Below are 23336 nucleotides of genomic sequence, written 5' to 3'. Positions count from 1 at the left end.
CCTTTTTCTCTTAACCCAACTATCGGTGACCTAAAGTGAACCGACTTTTGAATAACTTCTACTTATGTAAAAAAATATTTTCCGCATATAATGAGGGAATCCTCTATGGTTACAGACATCTTCATCAGATAGTCTTCTTCCACCATGACCAGGATCTAAACAGGAAGAATGTTTTCTGCGGTGGTTACACAATTAGTCTTCAGGACCTTGTTAGATCTTCAATTGCTTCTAACCCCGTACATAAATTTAAGCACACACGTCCACGCAGTAGAGTGAGCAACGTATAGTCAAAGACTTTATTAGGCGTCTCTACTGTGAAATCTGTCATTTTAGGTCAGTATCATGAAAGGGTTTCTTCCACAGGCGAATTTATTAAAAACAAACATGGTTAGAAGTTTGAAATCTTGCAGAACCTTAGGGTCTACCGTTAATTCATCTCTAATTATATTAATTCAAAATCCTGTATATTAGTGGATTTTGAACTATGATAAAACAGCAGGTAGTTTTGATATACGTCTCCCATTACTCATTACCTATTACCATTTCTTCTCTATAGAAATCAATACTGACATTCTGTAAGTTTAACGTCCCATGGTTATGCCGGTTAGGCCATAAGTGGGAGGAAAGTCGGAGGAAACGGGAGAATCCCGAGAAAACCCACGAGCAAGGTGTTTGTCCACCACAAAGTCCACACGGCGCGAGCTGAGATCGAACAAGGGACCCCAAGCACCGGAGGTGAACGCTCTACGACTGAGCCACCGCGCCCCCTACAACACTGACATTAGAAGAGATAGACCCTATTTGTACCGTGTAATGTTTTAGCGCAGATGAAGGATAGAAATAGAACACATTCTCTTGTGACAGTAAATCCAAATTAGGTGTAAGTGGTTTTTGGTTCGATTCCCAGTGGGGACATTCGGTCGAAAACAAATGTAAAAGCTTTTTCAGGCCAGGTATTCTGAGTGAGGTTTTCCTAGGTTTCTTTCACTCACACCAGGCAAACACCGGAATGATACTTAACATATATTTCCCAGGCTTCCTTTCCCAATCCTTCCCTTTTCTTGGATAGTGTGATCGCCGAGGTACGTAGACGTGATGCGGTAACATGGACTTAGACGCCGAAGACCTAAAAACCAAATTCATAATTCATAATTTAAATACAAATTAGAAACGTTATCTCAGTGTCTATTACAGTGTTTACTGTGTGGTGATCAATGTTGAAACTTTAAATAGTAGTAACTTTCCATTGCGTTTGGATTGGAGCAAGGATTAAGAGCTGGGATAGAACCTGTCGTTTGTAGTGCTCCACTACGTGGGTTACAACAGTTAATTCTATGGCTTGATGTGCAATCCGCAGTTCATTTTAATGTTATGAAAGTTTGTTGTAAAACAGTTATATAAAGTTTAATTAATTTTATCAGTAGTACCCAGATTATATATCTGTACTTAAGTTCATTTGAAAACATCATTATAAATAGACCATGAACACTCTTTAAGAAACTTATTCTCGGAAATAAAAAAAAAAGAAAACATATTATTCTGTTATTGAATTAAATACGTATTGTATTTTGGAATTATCAAACTTCAACGAAATTTATAAAATTTGTGCAGATAAAGAATCGCAACAAAACAAATTATTGAGGAAATTCTATCTTCAGTGTGGAATGAACCAGATAACATTGCCTGAGTAAGAATTTAGTATTTTTGTAATAGAAAGATATGCCAAACAAAATGATAGCTTAATTTTAGGCTTGAGGGTCCCATTCCCTCAACACCACCGAAGCCTTCAAACATGGATGATATCTTCATATGGATGATGATGTCAAAATTATCAGTACTAAATATGCAATAATAGTTGATAAAATTTCCGTATTTCGATCGTTTGTGTGCTTGATAATATATAAGAATCTCGAAAAATATGTTTATTTGTTATATATAAGCAGTTATAAACATGGGACTATATGGCGAGCGGAGGGAACTACTTGGCGCAAGGTAACCGAACAGTTGCATTGTGGGAAAGAAACTAGCATTTATGTTACCAACATGGCGAATGTACAAGGGCAATGAACTAACAGTTTTAACATTTGTGAAGGAATACATTGATAACGAGCAAAATCTTTTAAAAGTTTGTGAAGAGCACGGATTAATGAACCTAATAACAAATTGCAGAAAGTGTGGAAAGGAGATAACAGCGAAAAAACGTGGCGAAAGCGGACGCCCAACTTCGGAATATATGCCGTATTTTGAAATGATGGTAAGATTTCTGCACTGGATACGTCTTTCTTTTATCTGGATCTTTTGCAATGCATATCAGATCAAGAAATATTGGATGTGCTGCGGTGATTCATGGGTATCGAAGAGAACATATATATATACAGTATATCGAGGATTTTCGTAACTATTCTCCAGATTTTCTTCGAGGCTGTCTAAATAGAACACAAATACGTATTCTTCGAATTTTAAAATATATTAAAATGAATATTAAAAGTAAAGTTTAATATTACATAGTAAATATGAAATAGGAATGAATTATTTGGATATGACCGTAAAGGCATATCGCATCATATATGAATAGTAGAAATTTACTGTATTTTGTCTTTCGTGGCTATAGTCATGCCTATTAACTTAGGGAGAATAGGAACGGATTTACTAACGATGTGTATATTATTCTTCTACCATCGTACTCTTGTTCTCTATCCTACTTCAACTACTGCTGCTGATGTTGTTGTGTATCATGTTATGAAATCTAACCTCACATAATCTACCTTTTTATTTTTTTCCTACTAGTATTCATAAATTAAATAACAATTATGGAAATTTTATACAAAATGAAATTCATCATAGAAGATACCTATCGGAGTCGTCCATAGCCAAGAATTACATCAGAAATCTTTGATTATTTTCATTTGTTTTCTTTTGCATCTGTTACTTGTATTACTATTAGTTTGGTGATAATATAATATCAATTCTATTCTAAATTTTGGTTATTGTCTATTAATATCTTTGTTAATAATTTGTCAATAACGTGTCATGCTGCCCTCTGGATGATGGCTCCAGTATGTCGTCTTTAAGTCCCAATCCGACGTGTCACACTCAATATCAACGAATCAGGAATTAAATAATCTACAGATGCGTGTTCTTACGATCCCTGTCAAATAGAAGTTTTCCGTTGCGCAATACTAGATATTTCGAAAGACAGGAGCTACATAGTGTGATGACCAGTACTATTACACCTTTGAACAGTGAATTCATATTGATACTCACTTCTCACCACGACATCCTGTTTATTCTGTGATACTCTTGTCAAACGAATAGGCGGACACAACCATATTTAAGACTTTTCATATTTATGAATAACATAATTTTCAAGTTTAAATTTAAAAGAAAAACAGGTAATAAGCAAGGTGGATTAGGCATCCGACGAGCCATAGATTTGGCTATTCCCGCCTTCTTGGCATCATTCTATGGTTCCCGATGTCTAAAAGAGTCACTTCTCCAACAGGATATAAGCTTCCACATGGATTCTGAAATAAAACATTGCTCTTCCACTTGGTCACTACTAGTTGGATCTGAATTACCTGAATTTAGTACCAGAGCAAAGCAATCCACATGGGAAGAACCTATCTTTAAATCACACTTCTCCTTTTTGCTACGGTCTTCAGACAGCCTAGAAGACAAGGCTAGAATAATTGCTGCATCATCCATAGAAGGAGGAGCTTGGCTTAAAGCCTTACCTTCGTTCTCTCTAGGCCTTCATCTCAGTAATGAGAGTTTTTGAATAGCAGTTGCGTTACGGTTAGGAGCAAATATATGTGAACCTCATAAATGTCAGGCATGTAGGAATAAAGTAGATAAAAAAGGACTGGACTGTCTTGCATAAAAAGTACAGGTAGATATCCCCGACACTCAACTGTCAATGACATTAAATGAGAGCACTCATTTCAGCAGGTATACCGGCAATAAGAGAGCCAAATAGATGTAGTAGAACTGATGGTAAAAGACCAGATGGGATGACCTTAATACCTTGGAAGACAGGCAAATCATTGATTTGGGATTTTACATGCACAGATTTTTCGCCCCTTCCAACCTTCCTTTCTCCTCACTCCAAGCGGGCAATGTAGCCAGTCGAAAGGAAACAGAAAAAAGAAGAAAATATAGTAACCTAACAGAGAAGTACCAATTTGTGCCCATTGCCATTGAATCCAGTGGATCCTGGCGCAAAGAAGGCCTCAGCTTTATAAGGGAAGTAGGTAAACGCATCACTCAATTATCTGGTGATGATAGAGCAAGCACCTTCCTAATTCAGAGAATAAGTATGGCAGTGCAAAGAGGTAATATCACCTCTATATTAGGAACCATACCATCAGGTAAAGAGCAAGAGGAGATTTTTCTTCTTTAAAACACCTTTCCTTATGCTATCTGATTTTCTTACGTTTGAAGAAGAAATTGATTTGTATATAAAGTTATCTCTACTATGTGATTTGCTTTAGGATTGTTCTGTTTATGTACATGTCATTTATTCTTGTAATAGTTAAAATTTAATTTTTGTCATCTGTTTGACCAGTAGTTGCAAGAAATAATCATATCATTATGTTATGATTTTTTTCAGTAATAGAATAAGCAAGGTTATCAAGAAGATGCTAGTTCTGCTTTCTTTGCATATATGCCTTGCGTGTCTGAAATATCCTATGTTCTTGTCATTCTTGTGTATTCATGTACTCTAATCGAGTATTATTTCTTTCTCTTGTTCTTCTTCATGTAGAACTCCGCTCTCGTTAAATATTCCTTAAGGATTTTAAACTTGTTCCTAGAACAAGAAAAGAAATAACTTCATTGTTAATTAAAAAGTAATTAGTACTTTGAATCCTTTTGTTGTAACCTATTAAAAGAGCGGAACATAAGAAAGATTGCTTCGTATCCTTGCGAAAGAAGAAGAAGAAGATTGTCTCGTAAAATTGCAGAACTCTTAGGAAACTATCAAATGCATTTAAGCTGATCCTCTCCCTCTTTTTTCTCCTATCTTTTATGGATTCTAGGAGAAGTGTTGGTTGAAGGAAACACCTGGTTTTGGCGGCCACTATCCCCTTTCTTTCTTTGCGAGGCAAGGATTATCTTGTAGGATCTCGCAAACCAGGAAACCTGCCTGCTCTAGGATGTAGAGCTACTTTCAGAGTCTGAACCCCTGCTCCCCTCCTCCGTCCACCGATGAAAGCCTTGGTAGCACTGAGAACAACGGCGAAGAGCATCTTATTGGATTAGCCGGCCCCTCTTAATATTTTACGAGGTGCTAATGCACATAAGAAAGGTTTGGAGAACGCAGAGAGAGAGAGAGAGAGAAACAGAGAGTTAAGAGCGAGAGAGGGAAGATGCATGGAATCCTTTTAGTTACATCCGTATGTCATTAGAAACGAGAGTGTAGGGAGATACGGGTGAATGTCACAGAAAATAAGACGGCAACATAACCTGATGATGCTTTACTACAGATAGAAAGTTCTCCCAAAAAAATCTAAGTACGATACAAGCAAACAGATTTCAGTTCTATTATACTTATCCGCTTCTCTAAAAGGACTAGCAAAACACTTCTTTCTAAATACCTAAGAGAATTCCTAATCTATTACCACTTCCCTTTATAATGTTCTTATGCAGTTTGTGTGTCTCTCTTATACTTACTAATTAAGCTGCTTCGATAGGAAACACTTAAAAGGCATGACAATACGAGTTACTGTTTCTTTATTCACTGAGGAAGATATTTTTGCAAGCAAGTACCCCGACTAAGTCATTAATAGCCTCAAAGGGATAAGCCCTATTACATTAGGATTACTCTCTTTTTTCTTCCTTACTTCATCCTCTTGCAAATTTCTGATATGAAATGTGAACGTGAAATAAAGGCAAGGATAGGAATGACAAAAGAAGTCTTTAGGGGAAATAAAATACTAGTTTGGGGAAGTTTGAATGAAGAGTTGAGAAAAAAAATTCAAAAAAAATTCTTCGTGTGGATTATTGTACTGTATGGATCAGAATCATGGACATTACGAAAAATTACGAAAAACGAATGGGCGCTTTCGAATTGTGGATGTGGAGAAAAATGGGAAGAATTAGCTGGGTCGACTGGAAAACGAATGAGAGGATATTAGAAATGGTGGGAGAGAAAACTGTTTTAGATATTATTGTGAAGAGGAAGATAAACTGGTTGGAATATTTGCTAAGAAGGAACTGTATCATGAGGAATGTGTTAGAAAGTATGGTGGCAGGAAACAGAGGAGGAGGTCGAAGGAGGCTATAATTGATGGATGATATCAAAACATAAAAATCGTTTACGAAGACGAAGAGGTTACTGGAAGCCTGTGGAGCATGGAAGCCTCTCAGTTACAACAAGTGACCTGCCAATAATGGCAGAATACCTATGATGATAACGTGTTCGGGAACATGCGTCACAAATGAGTTCCACGTGGCCAGTCTGTCAATAAGGACATCTGCAAAGCTGAGTTACGACAGTTATTTGATTCTAATTATAGCAAACGACCGGACAAGTTCCATCCGACCCCTCATTTTGTTAGACTGATGCTAAACATGACATCCTAACAGAATAAGACAGGTCAGTCCTTACGGTCACGTAAATTACTACAAGGCTACATACGTAAAAGGTAACGACAGCAAGGATAATTTCCCGTAAATCAATAAATGAAATAGGCTACATTGTCGGCATAATGAAGTAACTGCAATACTTTTGCATGTCTTTTCAGGTTGGCTCTCCGGTATTGTGTAACTGTTGGTTAGACGTTAGGTGAAACTGTTGGTTGTCTGTGGTAAGTTGCATCGTTATCACATCAGTCTGCTTTGCGCTGTTAGGAAGTAAAGATGGTCGCTCCACAGGCCGGTAGCTAGCCCAAAAATGTAGGGGGGCCCGGCTGAAGTTAGGGGGGGCCCGATCCAACCATATTATAGTTCATCACTATATTATAGTTCATTTGCAAGCCTACCGTGAAAAGTTTAGAGGGGGCCCTAAAAAATTTAGGGGGCGCCCCCTAGACCCCCCAGGATACGGCCTGTCGCTCCACCCTCTATGAGTGCCAAAGATCAGTGTTCTGTCAATCCGTTCTTTGTGAACGAAAGGTGAACCAGGAGCAGAAGTTTATAGTAGACTTTCAACATAATACGAGGACAACGTGTTGTGACAGCGAAGTGTTTACGAGTAGATTGAAGAGTTAACAAAATGGTCGAACGAGTGTGAAGGATGAGGAAAAATCAGGTCGTCCAGCTACAGCAACAACTAATGACATTATTGAACGAGCCCGCGCGGGGCGAACCAAGGGCCGGGCAACTACCCGGGGCGCCACAGTCATGAAGGCACCAAAACGAGCCTCAGAAAGTAAATTTTATTACTTGTTTTTTACTATCTCCTTTGGTTTATACTGTATTCTTGTAAAGTAGCATCAATTACATCATCTTTTTCCATACCACCCTGGAAGAAGAGTTTCATAGTACTAGGTGGGCAGTGTCGACAAATGGAGACTTTGGCATTTAGAAGAAAGAGTGGAAGGGGAGTTGGTATTGTTTATAGCAGGCCATATTTTTTATGAGCTTTTTCCAGGCAGTGGTAGTGGAATCGTCATAAGTCGTCTTGTTTATACGCCATAAGTCGGTACAGAGGAAAATTGTCTGCGCTGCTCAGTAGAGAAACGACTTAGCAAAAAATTCGATGCATATTTTTCAAATGTGTAAGACATTGCTAATAACGCAAAGAATAAGGAAAGTAACAGAATTTAAGGTTTATTTAAAAAGAAAGTTATTTGTCCATTTATTTATTACCAATTATTTGAATATACTTGAATATCGTAGGACAAAGTTGTTATGTGCTAATTTGCAATATTATCGACTTTGCAGCCTGAAGAATAAGTTATTAATGTTCTCGTGTTTGGGTCACCCACTGACCTTACAAACCGAATTTTATTCATTGTTAAGAAAAACATCCACAATATAAAAGCACAAGGATTTGATAGTCGAGTGCTAATTTCTTAAATGCAAGTCCGTCATGGATTCGATTATGTTTTCAGGAGGAAGCCCAAGGAAATTGGAGCACATAAAAAAAAGAAAAAAAAAAAAACATTTCTTCAAGTAAAAGTGGCCTAATTTCTTTACTGACCTATGGGTTCAGTATAAGGACGCACACGCTTCAGATCATATTCATGTCCATGATCTTTCTGAGAATTCACCAGTGCTATTATCGAAATACTTTGTACATTAACAATATTATTTCATCATAATATCTTCGCCCTTACTGTCGTTTTCTTCATTCCATGATCATGCTCGTTAATTGTTTATATTAGTCCACGTGAACATTTATGTTTTGAATATATGAATTAATATTGAATTAATATTGAAATGATATTAACACATGAATATAATTTTAACACATGAATAATATTAAATTTAACACGTAATTTAATGGGATGATTTATTATATTTGTGTTAATGAAAAAATTAAAAAAAAAAGAAAAAAACATGTTAGTTTCGAATAGTGTTTTAAGTATTACATACAATAAATACCTGTAAGTGCATGATAACCGAAAAAGGTGATTTTTTAGGTAAGAAATTTCAAAATATTTGTTTTGTGTTTTGCCAACGTATCTTTGATAGGACGTCGTTTTAAGGTCTGTCCGTATTTTGGATCAAAAAATTATGACAATCCTTAATATAAGGGAAATTAATCTACACGGATGAAACTTAACGACGGGCTGAACTCCTAGAACTCTTGCTCTTATGTTTCTTTTCCCTTGCGGATCTCGGAAATTACAAAACGCAATACTTTCGCAATATAATCTTTTGCAAGTGTACCACCATATATGAGACATTAATGACTTCAGAGCTGATGAGAGAAATAATATAAATAAACTTGTATTCGTATGTTTAGAACACTATTTCGTGAGAAGTTACTGAAAAGAAAGGTTGAAGTTTCAAAGTAACAATACGTGTAATTCATAATGAATTTCTGTCAATATTGCTCTTGTTCAGGGTCGAAAAATCCCGGGCGCCAGGTAGAATTGGAAATACGAGTCTGGCGCCTAATGGATTTAAATCCAAAATAATAGTATGTAGGCTCACGCATTATTGTATTGTATTATTATGGTGTCTAGTTTTGAGAACCGGCCCCCTAGGTCACAAGAAAAAATTTCGAGCACTTCTCTTGTTTAAGATGCTCTTTCGGCAGCCTAACCATTTGTTTGCCTCTGTTCGCTACAGCTTTCTTGAAATCATCCCAGTGACCACGAAAGCATTTCTCTTGTAGAAATATATTAAGAAAGTAAAGTGCTATATAATACGATTTTTATAGCATTAAGATAAGAATAGTTGTAGTAGTGGTGTGAAGTGACCAATTGCTAATATGTACAGTAAATAGCAGAAAAATGTAAGGATGTAATAGGATACGGATTTTTTAAAAGACATTGCAGACTGGTACAGAAAGTGTTCATTTGTAGCCTTAGTAAGCATGGAGATTCACGACAAATTTTCAAAATAAAGAAAAGTTATTATGGTTTAGATATTCTGCGCGTGACTTAATTTGAACTCATACAGTACTTTGACTTCTCATGTGTTTTTGGTGTAATACAATAATAAAATAATCTTGCTTAGATGTACCGGAATATTTCTAATAACAGAACAGAACATTACAAATTACCTTTAATGTATTTTAAAGTAGGAAAATGGTCTTATTAACATATTCTCTTTATATACAGCAAGGGTTTTACTTGTTTTGCCACTTTTCTGTTCACTATTCTACTATGTTTATTTGTAGTTTACAGTAAAAAACTGTAATATGAAAGGATTCCTTGAAGATTCCAATACGTTGAAAGAGGGATACCGATCTGTGACGTAACGCCAAACGCTTGTTTTTGGTGCAGTGACGTAATGCATTGTTTAAAACCTTGTATCTCCGTAACGAAGAAATATTTTTCTGAGATTTTTGGTATGTGGTAGTTTGAAGACTAGTTCTGCACAATGGTGTCTTTAAATTACAACCTTTGGTCAAAAAGAAAATATCCATTAGAAAGCAATTTGTGTAAATTATTCTAGATTTTAAGGCACTGCTTGTACGGAAGAAAAATATATTGACGGGTTTTCATAAAGTTCTTTAATTAACTTTGATATTGTTTGCTTACTTACCAAACTTAACGAAAGTTAGAGGATTTATAGGGAAACCTGTTATTAAGCTTTAGTCTTGTAAGAGCGTTGAGCATTTTTGTACAAATGCGTGATATACGTTTTATGAATACTATGAACCTCCACTACTATTGCTATGCGTTAAATACGTTCAATGTTTATGTTAAATGTATTTATGGGCATTTCACGTTATAAGAGTAGATAGCTACATAGTCGTATATATTGTAGTATGACTCCTGGTGTTATTGATATAACAAAACAATTTACAATGTAGCAGTAATCATGTCACCATTAGTAGTATTTAATAAATGCTGTTCGATATTGTTTCTGTTTATATAGATCTGTACATAAGTAATACTAATAAAAGAACAATGTATTTGATACCATATGTATATTTTTATGTAATAAATATATCTATATTATGTACAGGGTGGCCCAAAAGTAGGTACACACCCCTGCCTTGATCAAGTATAACATTCTAGCTTATAGATTTATTTGCTTCGGTTGTTCCAAGCTTAAGATATAAGGAGAAAGACATTAAAGCAAATAATAAAGAAACTAAGTCTACTTGATGGATAACAATAAATAAAATATATAAAAAGCAATGAGTTGAACAATACGGGACTGTATATCTACTTTTGGGCCACCCTGTACTTGAGTATTAACTTTTATTTTTGAAAAAATGGTTTAAAATATTAAAATCGCTGTAATCAAGTGTAAAATGTAGACTAGGACTAGGATGAGGCTCCAAAAAGTCACTTTGCCCAGGCGAAAATTTTGCCTTGGTTCTGAATAACAGACGAGTGACTGTTGATGAAGTGACCACCCATATGCAGATTAGGGATGGTTCTGATTATGATATCATTTATAACACGCTCAACTTTCACGAAGTCTGTGCGAGATGGGCTCCTTAAAAATTCAATGAACAACACAAGCGAAACCGTATGGGAATCTGTCAGTACCTACTGAATCGTTATGTTAACGAAGGTGGAGCGTTCTTCAGGCGAATTATCAATGAAGATGAAACGTTGATTCATCACTTTTGAACCAGAGAGCAAATGCCAGAGTTAAGTTAATTTTGAGTTTAACATCCCTTTCAACAGCGATGCTATATGATACGTGGACCTACTGATTAACGTGGAATGCAAACCACATGAGCTCCCGCAGCAAACGTCAGAGCACGGAATGGAAACACTTCGGATCTCCCGTCAAGAAGAAATTCAAGAATCAACCTTCCACTGGGAAAGGGATACACAAAGCATTTTGGGACTCACAAGGGCCAATTCTGGAACATTACCTGGAAAGGAGGTCAACAATAATCAGTAAAAGGTACAGTGATATGCTGATAAGCAAGTTGAAAACGACAGTTCGTGATAAACGCAGAGGTCGATTGTCGGAAGGCTTTCTTGCGTTGTATGATAATGCGTATCCACATACCGTCGCCGACTCAGATTCTTCAAAAAGTCACTTTGCCCAGGCCCAGGCTGCTTTTTGTGGTGTTGAAACATCGTGCAAACAGTTCCAATCTCGTCCAGTCGGATTACCATCTGTTTGATCCACATAAAGATGCTCTCAGAAGTCGTCAATTCAGCTCCGATTAAGAGGTGAAGAAAGCTGTGCATTCGTGGCTTGCTGCGCAACCAAATCCTTTTTTTCAGATGGTATCGAAAAGCTTGTGCAGCGATAAACCAAGGAAAGCATGATGACTACCGTATTTTACGGACTATAAGTCACACCTTAATTTTTAAGTATTTGAAAAAATACCATAACATTTTTCCAGTTCTCCGCAGAGTTTACAGTCTGTATATTCCTGTCTGTGGCTCTAGGTTTGTGATGGCGGGGCGGGAAGAAGACAGTTTTACCAAGCTTGTGAATCCCCGCAACTCATGTTCGTCGCATCGATGCACCGCTGCTGCTAGTTGAATCCAATGTTGCCAGATAAATAGGTTTCCCGCAGCATTGAATATTTTTATATTAATTTCGAGTGTAATAGGCACCTGAATTTTGGAGGCAAATTTTCGAAAGAAAAAGTCCGTAAAATAAAGTATGTTGAAAAATGGTATGAATAAGAAGATTTTACTTTTATGGTAATAAATAATAAAAATTGATTGCAGATACTTATTGAGTTATCCTCGTGTATATATATATATATATTTGTCAAAAATAATATATCATTCGCCAAAGATAATACTTGAGTATAAAATAAACTTTTCCCTTAAGAACATCTCAATATGTTAAAGCAGGGTTTCTCAACCTAAGGGTCGCGAGAGGGTTTTATAGGGGTAGCGAAGATAAACGAAAGATATAAATATAACTCTTAGAGTCTAATACTTGAAATAATTTTAAATGTCATTTTGAAATTTGTTCTGATGAGCATATTGTTATTTCTATACATACAGTTAAGAACAATAAAAAATAAGTCTACTAAACATTTCAACAGGTACAGAGTTGTTTAAATATCAATTTAAATGAAAGAGGCACGTTATGAAACTAATGATAACTGCATATTAAAATACCACAAAAATACAAATACAACAAAACCTGCATATTCAAATACAATTAAAATTAAAAGCTAATGAGATATCTGAGCATGATGTGATTTCAGTAGTGCAACAATGCCCGGTTCAACCTTCGTGACTCGCATTATCAAGCCATTTAAAATACTCAGTAACTTTTTTTTAACTACTGTCCAAGATTTTAAAACCAAAATTAGAAATCACTTTACTTTTTTTTATCATATGACCCAAACTGAAGAGAGTTATGAAATTTTAAAATTTTCATTAAGAAACAGAATGACGAATTCTGTATTTGTAATACGGATGAATTGGCCAAATTTGGTTTTAATCCATTCGGTTTTAGGGAAGTTACTGTATTCATTTTATGCAAGAAATGGGTTCTACTATTATGGAAATTGGTTCATATCATGAGATCTCCTCAATAAGTATATTAGAGCCCTATATAAGCTTACTAGCCAGAAATTACGTATAAAGGGGATCGCTAGAATGAAGATGTAATAAAATGGGGTCGTGACTGGAATTAGGTTGAGAACCACTACGTTAAATGTCATTTCTGAGAAACTTGTTATCTTTCCAGAACGAAACAAAACTTTTGATAGTTTACTCTGACATATGTCATTACTGGCTCACTCACAGAAATATTAATAAAATGTAATTACTTATATGTTTAATATCTTTAGGGTCAATAATGCAATTACTATAATTATGACATTATATTACTAAGAGATGTAAATAAAACAATCTCTGAAATATCTGTAAGTTTTTTTTTAAGTTTTACGTCCCACGATTATGCCGGATAGCCTAACCCTCGAATATTATAATTGTATTTGGAAGTAAAATTCCCTACATACAATTTCACACATACATATTTTCCATATATATCTTCCATATATGGTAGAGAAGATTTCATATACCGGTATATCTTCTAAGATTTCTCCATTAGTAGCCTATATAACACTGTAAACTTTCTTCCTTTTCTTTTAGATTAAATCCTAAGTTTCATAAATTTTATATCGAAACAAATATTGTAGATTATATTCGAATTTGATTACACTATTTTAAATTTACAAATATTTCCTTCTTGTTATTTAACTAACAATTATTGTGGAAGTTAATTTTAGGTATACTGCTCGAAATAATTATTAAAAATTGGGAATTTTTGTATAAATACAGCGACCGAACATATAAAATTTACAGCGCCAAAACACAAAACAACATGTGTTAGGTATGCAGAAGAAAGCAGGAATGCTATCTAATTGTGGCAGAAAATGGTGAAACGGGGAAGGGGAATGTTTGGTAGCGCGGGATTGCGTCCATAAGGAGTAGGTGCGTGAGCGACGGTGAGTACCGGTATGCCCGTAAGGGAGGATCAGGCCAGCAACCAGCCACAGAGGTTTGAGGGGAACATGAACATGTTACTGGGACCAAGTCATTAACCATTCTCTTACCAATTGCGTTTTTTGTATTAATAATAGTATTTTGTTTTAAGGTCTGGAGGGGCCACGAAAAGTTTTCGGGGGCCAAGTCCCCCTAGCCCCCTCTGGTTTCGGGCCTGGCGAGGATAGTGAAAACACGTTGTTCCTCATGTTACTACGTGTCCCACCCGTCAGACAGTTTTGCTGATACGGATCATAGAGTAGGGTAGGCTAAGTTAGATTAGTAGGTTATGTTAGGTTACTAGAGTAGGTTATGTTAGTGTTTGTATGACGCATTTACAAGTAATGTGAGTTTTCTCAGTGATACGAATTCATATATCACATGTAATAATTTCACACGAGTAACATTATATGCGTAAAAATATACAGCGTTGGCATACTGCGTAGAAATAGTACGCCGTCAAAAATAATATCTAATATAGTCTGTTTATCATATACACTTACATATTTTAACCGTTGTACAGTACTTGTAATTACACTAATAACCTTTAACTTGTAAACATAAAATATAGATGTATTTTTTATTATTTAAATAAGTTTTCTGCAGAAATGTGTTCCTTAAAAGATTCCTTTCTATGCAGAATGCTCAATTTTATCTGTAAATTTTGCAAAATAAAGTGTACTTAATTTTATCCACCACAATTTTACCTCAAATTGCCAAATAAATGAATAAATCCTTGTTATTAATCTGCTACAATAGCAATGATCTTCCAATTTTTACATAAATAACTTCTGCCAAAAACAATTGAACAAGCCCCGGAGAAGGCGTTACCTTCTGTGGCCCGCCCAGTTTCGACTGGGAATGAAATTGCAATTGAACAAAATGAAACATTTTAACTTCTTGCAAATAAGCAATTAATAAAAGAGTTGGCAAATACAATTAACATTTTGATCCTGGCGAATTAATACTGTAACGACGAGACAAAAATGTTTCATTACAAAGTTGGCATCTGGATAATCATGTTTGCACCATTGCAATTCTCCATATCACACTTCAGAAATGGTATTAGACTTGATGCCAAGCACAGCATTCTCGCCGTATACAACCCTCTTACTCAATGGATCCATTTCCGAGTGCCTTTTTTTTTTTTTAATGTTTCCAACACAGAAATTCACTCAAAATTGGAAACGATTTGACATAATCTAAGATACAACAATTTTCCAACTGACATTCCGAATTGCTTCCAGTAATTGCGACAAAGTTGCAATCCGTGAGTAGGTACAGCAAGAAAATAGTTCGAAGAGAAGAAACACGAATAGGGACAAGCATCATTATTTATTCTCTTTACAGCAATACCTAATTAACTCTATGACCTACGGAACACGAAGGTTCAATACAGCATTCACAGAACTCTCTATTGACTTCCGTTTCAACAAAATGGATCCAGTTTTTACTTTGCATTCCTACTTCTGAGAGATTCCTCTTAATACTGTCATCTCGCCTTGGTCTTCCTAATAGTCGTTTTCCTATTGGACTTCCAGTTAGAACTTTGAAAGCGTTCCTGCTTTCTTTCATTCTGGCTATATAACCTGCCCATCTTAGGCTCGTAGATTTGATGGCCTTAACAATGTTTGGTAAACGGTATAAATTATGTAATTCCTCGTTATGAAGTTTCTACGATTCCCCATTTCAATTCCTCCTAGGTCCAAATGTTCACACAGGATCTTGTTCTCAAATACTTTCAGTTTATGTTCTTCCCTCAGAGTAAGCGACCATGTTTGGCAACCATACAGTACAACAGGCACGATTATCGTTTTATATATATTTCTGGACAGAATTAGGGACGACAAGAGATTTTGAACTGAATAATAATACAAATTTCCTGCTTTCAGTCAGTATGTAATTTCTTCATGGATATGGGTTTGGTCTATTAACATCGATCCTAAATATTTGAAAGTATCTATTTCCCGAAAGTATTATTTGATATTTTAACGCCTCCATAATTTGCATTATTATGATCCCAGTGAACATCCATGTATTTGTTTTCTCTTCATTTACTTCCAACAAACGCATTTACTATTTTATTTTATTTTTACTCCGCAATAATGTTGAATAATAAAGACAGCAACGCATCTTGTTTCGGGCTATACTCGATGTGAAGCTCGTGGACAAGAATTTGCGTACTCGGACTTTGCTTTGGAATTCAAACATATCGGATTTGTTTTACCTAGCTTCCTCGGTATTTCAATATTACATTACAAATCACGAAAGAATTAACTTTTATATAATTACGAAAACCTAACGTTACATTATATTAGATAACAGTTTAAACTTAATATTGAATTCTTGAAACGAAATTCGTTATATAATAACTATCTTGTGAATTTTCTTATTATCACTGTTAATACAGTGTCTGCGTAATAATTGTGATGAAGAAGTTATCAAAGGCATTAATGTTTGTTCTGCATCGTCCACATCGCAATGAATATAAACGTAAAGAGTTTTATCTCCATCTATACAACACTTACGAAATCACATGTTGAAAGAAATTTACTGTTCCACATTTTGTGTGTATGTTTATGTGTGACCATTAGTGATGTGAGGCGGAAAATTTTCCGCGGAAAATTTTCCGCTATATTTTTCCGGAAAATTTTCCGTTCTAAAAAAATATCAGTAATCAAGTAACAATTCCTTAGCAATCATGAAATTGATTGAATTAATGTATAGAAATGTTAAAAACTGAAAGATCGTTTAAAGAATCTGAACATTTTCATGGCTCAGACAATTTTCAGTACTATGTAGGAACAAGTTAAACAATTTTTCATGAATCGAAATATTTTCTGCCTTATATGGAAAAATTGAAGAATTTTTTAGGAGTCGGAAAGTTTTCATAGATCGGAATTTTCATAGATCGGAAAATTTTCATCACGATGTAGAAACAAGTGAAAAACACTTTTCATAGGCCTGACAATTTTGGATATTATGTATAGTGATGTTAGGTGGAAAATTTTCCACTATATTTAACTGCACATAGAGCTACAAAATTGAATTTCAGTAGAGGAAAGTTAGTCAGCAACAAATTATAATTTTCCAATTAGCTTTCGGGAACCGGAAAATTTTGTATTTCAAGTTGGGAAATAAAATTTTACACAGTGTTTCTCTCTGTCTATAGAAGAAAATTTTTCATCTCACATCACGGTTAAGCAACGATGTAGGAATAAGTGAACGAATCGGAAAATTTTAATCACTGTACAGGACAGACAATTTTTCGATTCATGGAAAACTGTTCCACTAGTTCCTACATAGTACTGAAAATTATCTAAGCCATGAAAATTTTCAGATTCTTTAAACGATCTTTCACTTTTTAACATTTCTATATATGAATTCAATCAATTTTATGAATACTGACGAATTGTTACTTGATCATTGATATTTGTTAAGAACGGAAAAATTTCCGGAAAAATATAGAAGAAAATTCTCCACCTCACATCACGGCTAAACAACGATGTAGGAATAAGTGGAGTATATTTTTACGAATCGGAAAATTTTCCGTTTCAAAATTTCCCGGAAAATTTTCATCACTGTATAGGACACAATTTTTCGATTCATAAAAAATTGTTCCACTTGTTCCTACATAATACTGAAAATTGTCTAAGCCATGAAAGTTTTCAGATTCTTTAAACGATCTTTCACTTTTTAACATTTCTATATATGAATTCAATAAATTTTCTGAATACTGACGAATTGTTACTTGATTATTGATATTTGTTAAGAACGGAAAAATTTCCGGAAAAATATAGAAGAAAATTCTCCACCTTACATCACGGCTAAACAACGATGTAGGAATAAGTGAAGTATATTTTTACGAATCGGAAAATTTTCCGTTTCAAAATTTCCCGGAAAATTTTCATCACTGTATAGGACACACATTTTCGATTCATGAAAAATTGTTCCACTTGTTCCTACATAATACTGAAAATTGTCTAAGCCATGAATGTTTTCAGATTCTTTAAACGATCTTTCACTTTTTAACATTTCTATATATGAATTCAATCAATTTTCTGAATACTGACGAATTGTTACTTGATCATTGATATTTGTTAAGAACGGAAAAATTTCCGGAAAAATATAGAAGAAAATTTTCCACCTCACATCTCAACTAGACAACGATATAGGAATAAGTGGAATATATTTTTATGAATCGGAAAATTTTCATCACTGTACAGGACAGACAACTTTTCGATTAATGAAAAGTTGTTCCACTAGTTCCTACATCGTACTGAAAATTGTCTAAGCCATGAAAATTTTCAGGTTCTTTAAACGATCTTTCACTTTTTAACATTTCTATATATGAATTCAATCAATTTTGTGAATACTGACGAATTGTTACTTAATCACTGATATTTGTTAAGAACGGAAAAATTTCCGGAAAAATATAGAAGAAAATTTTCTACCTCACATCTCAACTAGACAACGATATATGAATAAGTGGAATATATTTTTATGAATCGGAAAATTTTCATCACTGTACAGGACAGACAACTTTTCGATTAATGAAAAGTTGTTCCACTAGTTCCTACATCGTACTGAAAATTGTCTAAGCCATGAAAATTTTCAGATTCCTTAACCGATCTTTCACTTTTTAACATTTTTATATATGAATTCAATCAATTTTCTGAATACTGACGAATTGTTACTTAATCACTGATATTTGTTAAGAACGGAAAAATTTCCGGAAAAATATAGAAGAAAATTTTCCACCTCACATCTCAACTAGACAACGATATAGGAATAAGTGGAGTATGTTTTTATGAATCGGAAAATTTTCCGGAAAATTTTCATTGTACAGGACAGACAGTTTTTCGATTCATGAAAAATTGTTTCACTAGTTCCTACATCGTACTGAAAATTGTCTGAGCCATGAAAATTTTCAGATTCCTTAACCGATGTTTCACTTTTTAACGTTTCTATATATGAATTCAATCAATTTTATGAATACTGACGAATTGTTACTTAATCACTGATATTTGTTAAGAACGGAAAATTTTCCGGAAAAATATAGAAGAAAATTTTCCACCTCACATCTCGACTAAACAACGATATGGGAATAAGTGGAGTATGTTTTTATGAATCGGAAAATTTTCCGGGAAAATTTTCCGTTTCAAAATTTTCCGGAAAATTTTCATCACTGGTGACCATACGTCACAGTACACTAACAGAATAATTCTAATTCATCATTGGATGACCTTCAAGATGATGCCTATCGTGGTCATTTGGATTAGATAACCGTTTTCAAGGTTAGATTTTTGTATAAAAAAATGTAGTTTTTTTTAAAACCTAATCCTTTTGATTAAGACAAATGATTTGATGTCTTTCAAATTGCAGTCTTTCTCTTAACGTTTTGATTTTCTTTCGAGGACTAAACTCGGTAACGGTCAGATGTCTAGTGATGATAAATGTTCTACTCTGTGTTTTTGCTCAAACTTGAAGTAAATTGGGTTGACTCAGTCTCCTCAATGTTCGATGTTGCAGGTAGGCCTACTGTCTTGCAGGGGCGGATCCAGGGGGGGGCGATCGGTTCGGTCCTGGATTCCCCCCTGCTCTCTTGTCAAGTTCTCTTTGAATCTTCATCAGTGCTTATGGCATTTGGTCAATAGTGTTATTTGAGCCTTCACAGTGGGGACAATTGTCATCTCTGAGTTTGAGATATGTATATATTTTAATCAATAATATACCTTAAGAATAGAATATACTAATGGAAAATCTATTTAAATCTCGGAGATTCTGGCCTTTTTCCCTTCCAAGCAAAGCTTGAAGTGACATTATGTTTGGTCGAGTCCTAACAAAATTCTGAGTTGTAACCACCATTATGAAAGACATATTTTAGTTCATCGAATATATATCAGATCCAGTGCCGAATTTACATATAAGCTAAACAAGGTATAACTTAGGGCCCCACTGGCTTGGGAGCCCAAGAAAATTCAAAGGAAACAACTGACTCTGATGTAATTTCAAAATAACAGGAAAAAGCAAATAAGATAAAACACACATACAACAATGGTGTTATGTATTGTTTATGTTCTAGGCTTTTATGAAGCAAGTAATAGGGATCGTTTCCCAGTCCTGCATGTAATGGGTCCTTATTTCCATTAGGTCCATAAATTAACATAGCATAAATTCGAACCTAGAAACGGCGACATTTTTCGCTCAAAAAGAAAGCTTGACGTAGAAAGGAACTCTTTCTGTACCTTAGAGCCCCATCAAACCTAAATCCAGCAATGATCAGATTAATAAAATGCAATTGTTATACAAGTCGTTATTCAAATGGAGTTCATTGTTCGTGGAAATGCGATTTTCACTGTTGAGGAGGTCACATAAGTCTATTGTTAGTGTTTCACTAGTGTGAATACGAATACGAATAATCCAATCAGAAGAAACACTTTAAAGAAACATTAAGTTAGCTAAGTTGTTATATGTGATAAATAACCCCACTTAGGTATGAGAACATGCCCCGTTACAGACATAACATACATCATGAGTAAATGATTCATCTAATACAAGGTAAATGTAAATACGAATAGGAAAACTACCTTTCTATGGGAATCTTCTAGTTAATACTATCTGTTGATATAATCATAATCTATATTATTTCTTGAAAATGTATACACATATTAAGGTTTAATGTGTTTCGAATATCTACTCTATATTCATCGTCCAGGAGACAATCCTAAATGAAAATGAAATGAAAAAATGAAATGAAATTTTGAGTTTTACGTCCCACGGTTATGCCGGTTAGGGTAAAGGAGACGGTGATAATGAGTAATGAATGAAATGGTGGAATGAAGAAAGTGGGAGGAAACGGGAGAACCCCGAGAAAACCCACGCACACGGTGTTTGTCCACCACAAAGTTCACTTGGCGGGAGCAGGGTTTGAACCCGAGACCCCTAGCACCAGAGGTGAACACTCTATCACTGAGCCACCGCGGCCCCCACAATCCTAAATGACAAGATTTCCCAAAGTTTGAAGACCAAGAAACCGCGGCACTCTATGAAAATTTACACTGAAAACTGGGACACTCTATGAAAATTTACAATGGAAACCGGGACACACTACGATAATATACACTAAAAACCGGGACACCTTATGAAAATTTACACTAAAAACCGAGACATCCTATGAAATTTACACTGAACACCTGGATACTCTATGAAAATTTACACTAAAAACCGGGGCATCCTATTAAATTTACACTGAAAACCGGCATATCCTATGAAATTTACACTAAACACTGGGACACTCTATGAAGATTCACCTTAGCTGAATATCGGAACTCAATGAAAATGTATACTAAAAACCGGGACACTGAAAATTTACACTGAAAACCGGGACACGCTATGATAATTTACACTAAATACCGTGATACCTTATGAAAATTTACGCAAAACACCGGGACATCCTATGATATTCACACTAAACACTGGGACACTCTATGATAATTTATACCACAAACTAAGAGATCGTATGAAAATTTACAGCGTAGTCATAGTTATGCATTACGTTGTGTTGAAACATCATAATTAGTAGAGCCCAGATTTCCATGCACAAACAAATTCCATGCATGTAAATTTGCACGAAAAGTATCAAAAATATGCACTAAAATATGCATTTGAAAAAATTAACATATGCTCTGAAATATACACTGAGAAAAATATCTTATCTTAATGACCTAACTTTTCTTCTGTCAACCCTCTGCGTTTATCAGTATGAAGCGTTTCGTAGATCGAAAAGTCTCTTTCTACATCAGCAGAAGTCACTGGCGCATGTGAAAAACACCAAATTGCCTTCCTGTGTTATGTTCTCTTCCAATTCCATGTTTTCACCATTAAGTACATTTGCAATGGCACAGATCGTTTTGTACCCGGGATTTTTGCCTAATACTTTGCAAAGTTTATCTGACGCTATTTTCTCAAGACCGGGAGTTGTTTCAGTGGACAAAGTATGCGATAATTCGCCCAATAAGGAGAGTGAATGCTGCCAAACATTCTTACGGGATTCCAACTATCTGTTAATTTCAGGTATTCTAGAGAATTGTTTATGTATGTACTTAATTTTGTTCTCAATGTCACTTGTAGAGAAACATTTTTGAGACACATAGATATGCATCATCGGGACTTAGTGAGTCTACAAGTGTCTTCACTTGATTTAAGTTATCTGCATAATACAACACAACGTCTAGCCACGAGCTTCACTGATTGAGAAATTTCTGGAAAATTTTTCGCAACTTCGCAAATGATACTATGTGCGATGGATCTTTCACAAATATTTTCTTTACATTTGCTACAAGCGCGTCTACTTCTAGATATTAGCATCTGATTGTTTCTGCTACACAATGAAGACCGTGTGCAAGACACGTCAGGTGGACTAATTTAGAATACAACACTTTGTTCTATTATTCTATACAACATCTTATTCTACATCTGCGTTTACAAAGTGAGTCAGTTCACTTTAAATATAATCTACTTTCTTGTGAGAAACTCTCAAATATGCTAGTATGCAGCAATAAAATTCGGAAATATGCAGTATCCTGCAAAGTTTGCGAAATATGCATGCACATCGAAATTCACTCAAAGTATGCACTTATATGCACCAACACATGCGTCTCAAACGAATCCTTGTAAGTCCGTCGGAAAGAAGAAAACATTTACTATATCCTACGTTTCTGCATGTTACTTTAAACATGCATTTTGCATATAAATCCGGGCTGTATTAATAAGTGTAAATAATAGGCCAACACTCACAAAATAATGTCTAATGAAACTTGATTTTTTAAAATATCACACAAATGACATTAACTTATGTTTGAGGAGAAAACCAGGAAATTTGAAGTGTTAAACAGTTCTGGAGGAGGCAGAAAATGTCAATCCGACATTGTTTCGGTTAAATCGGAAGGTCTGGAAACCCTATAAGTGACCCTTCATGATCCGTTAGTGCTGTATGACTCGCACAGTGAGATGTGACGATTAATACCTGCTAAAAAAATTTCTAAAGATATTTTGAAGACTCAGAAGTTGTTCTGAGGGTTTTAAGCTATCAATTGTGTCAACATAAGTGAATGTATTTCTTCTAATAAAATGAGTGAAACTTATTTGTAAACTAAACGACTAATTGTTTATGTGTAAACTGTCATTCATTATCTATTTTCGTCACCAGATGTAGTGTTAAAATACGCTAAAAGGAACTTCATGCTGTATATTATCTTATACAATTTACTGCGCCCTAAGTAC

This window comes from Thermobia domestica, chromosome 11 (assembly GCF_964235325.1).
Source record: "Thermobia domestica chromosome 11, izTheDome1.hap1.1, whole genome shotgun sequence".
Taxonomy (NCBI): domain Eukaryota; kingdom Metazoa; phylum Arthropoda; class Insecta; order Zygentoma; family Lepismatidae; genus Thermobia; species Thermobia domestica.
The sequence above is the reverse complement of the archived record's forward strand: the minus strand, read 5'-3'. Positions refer to the sequence as shown.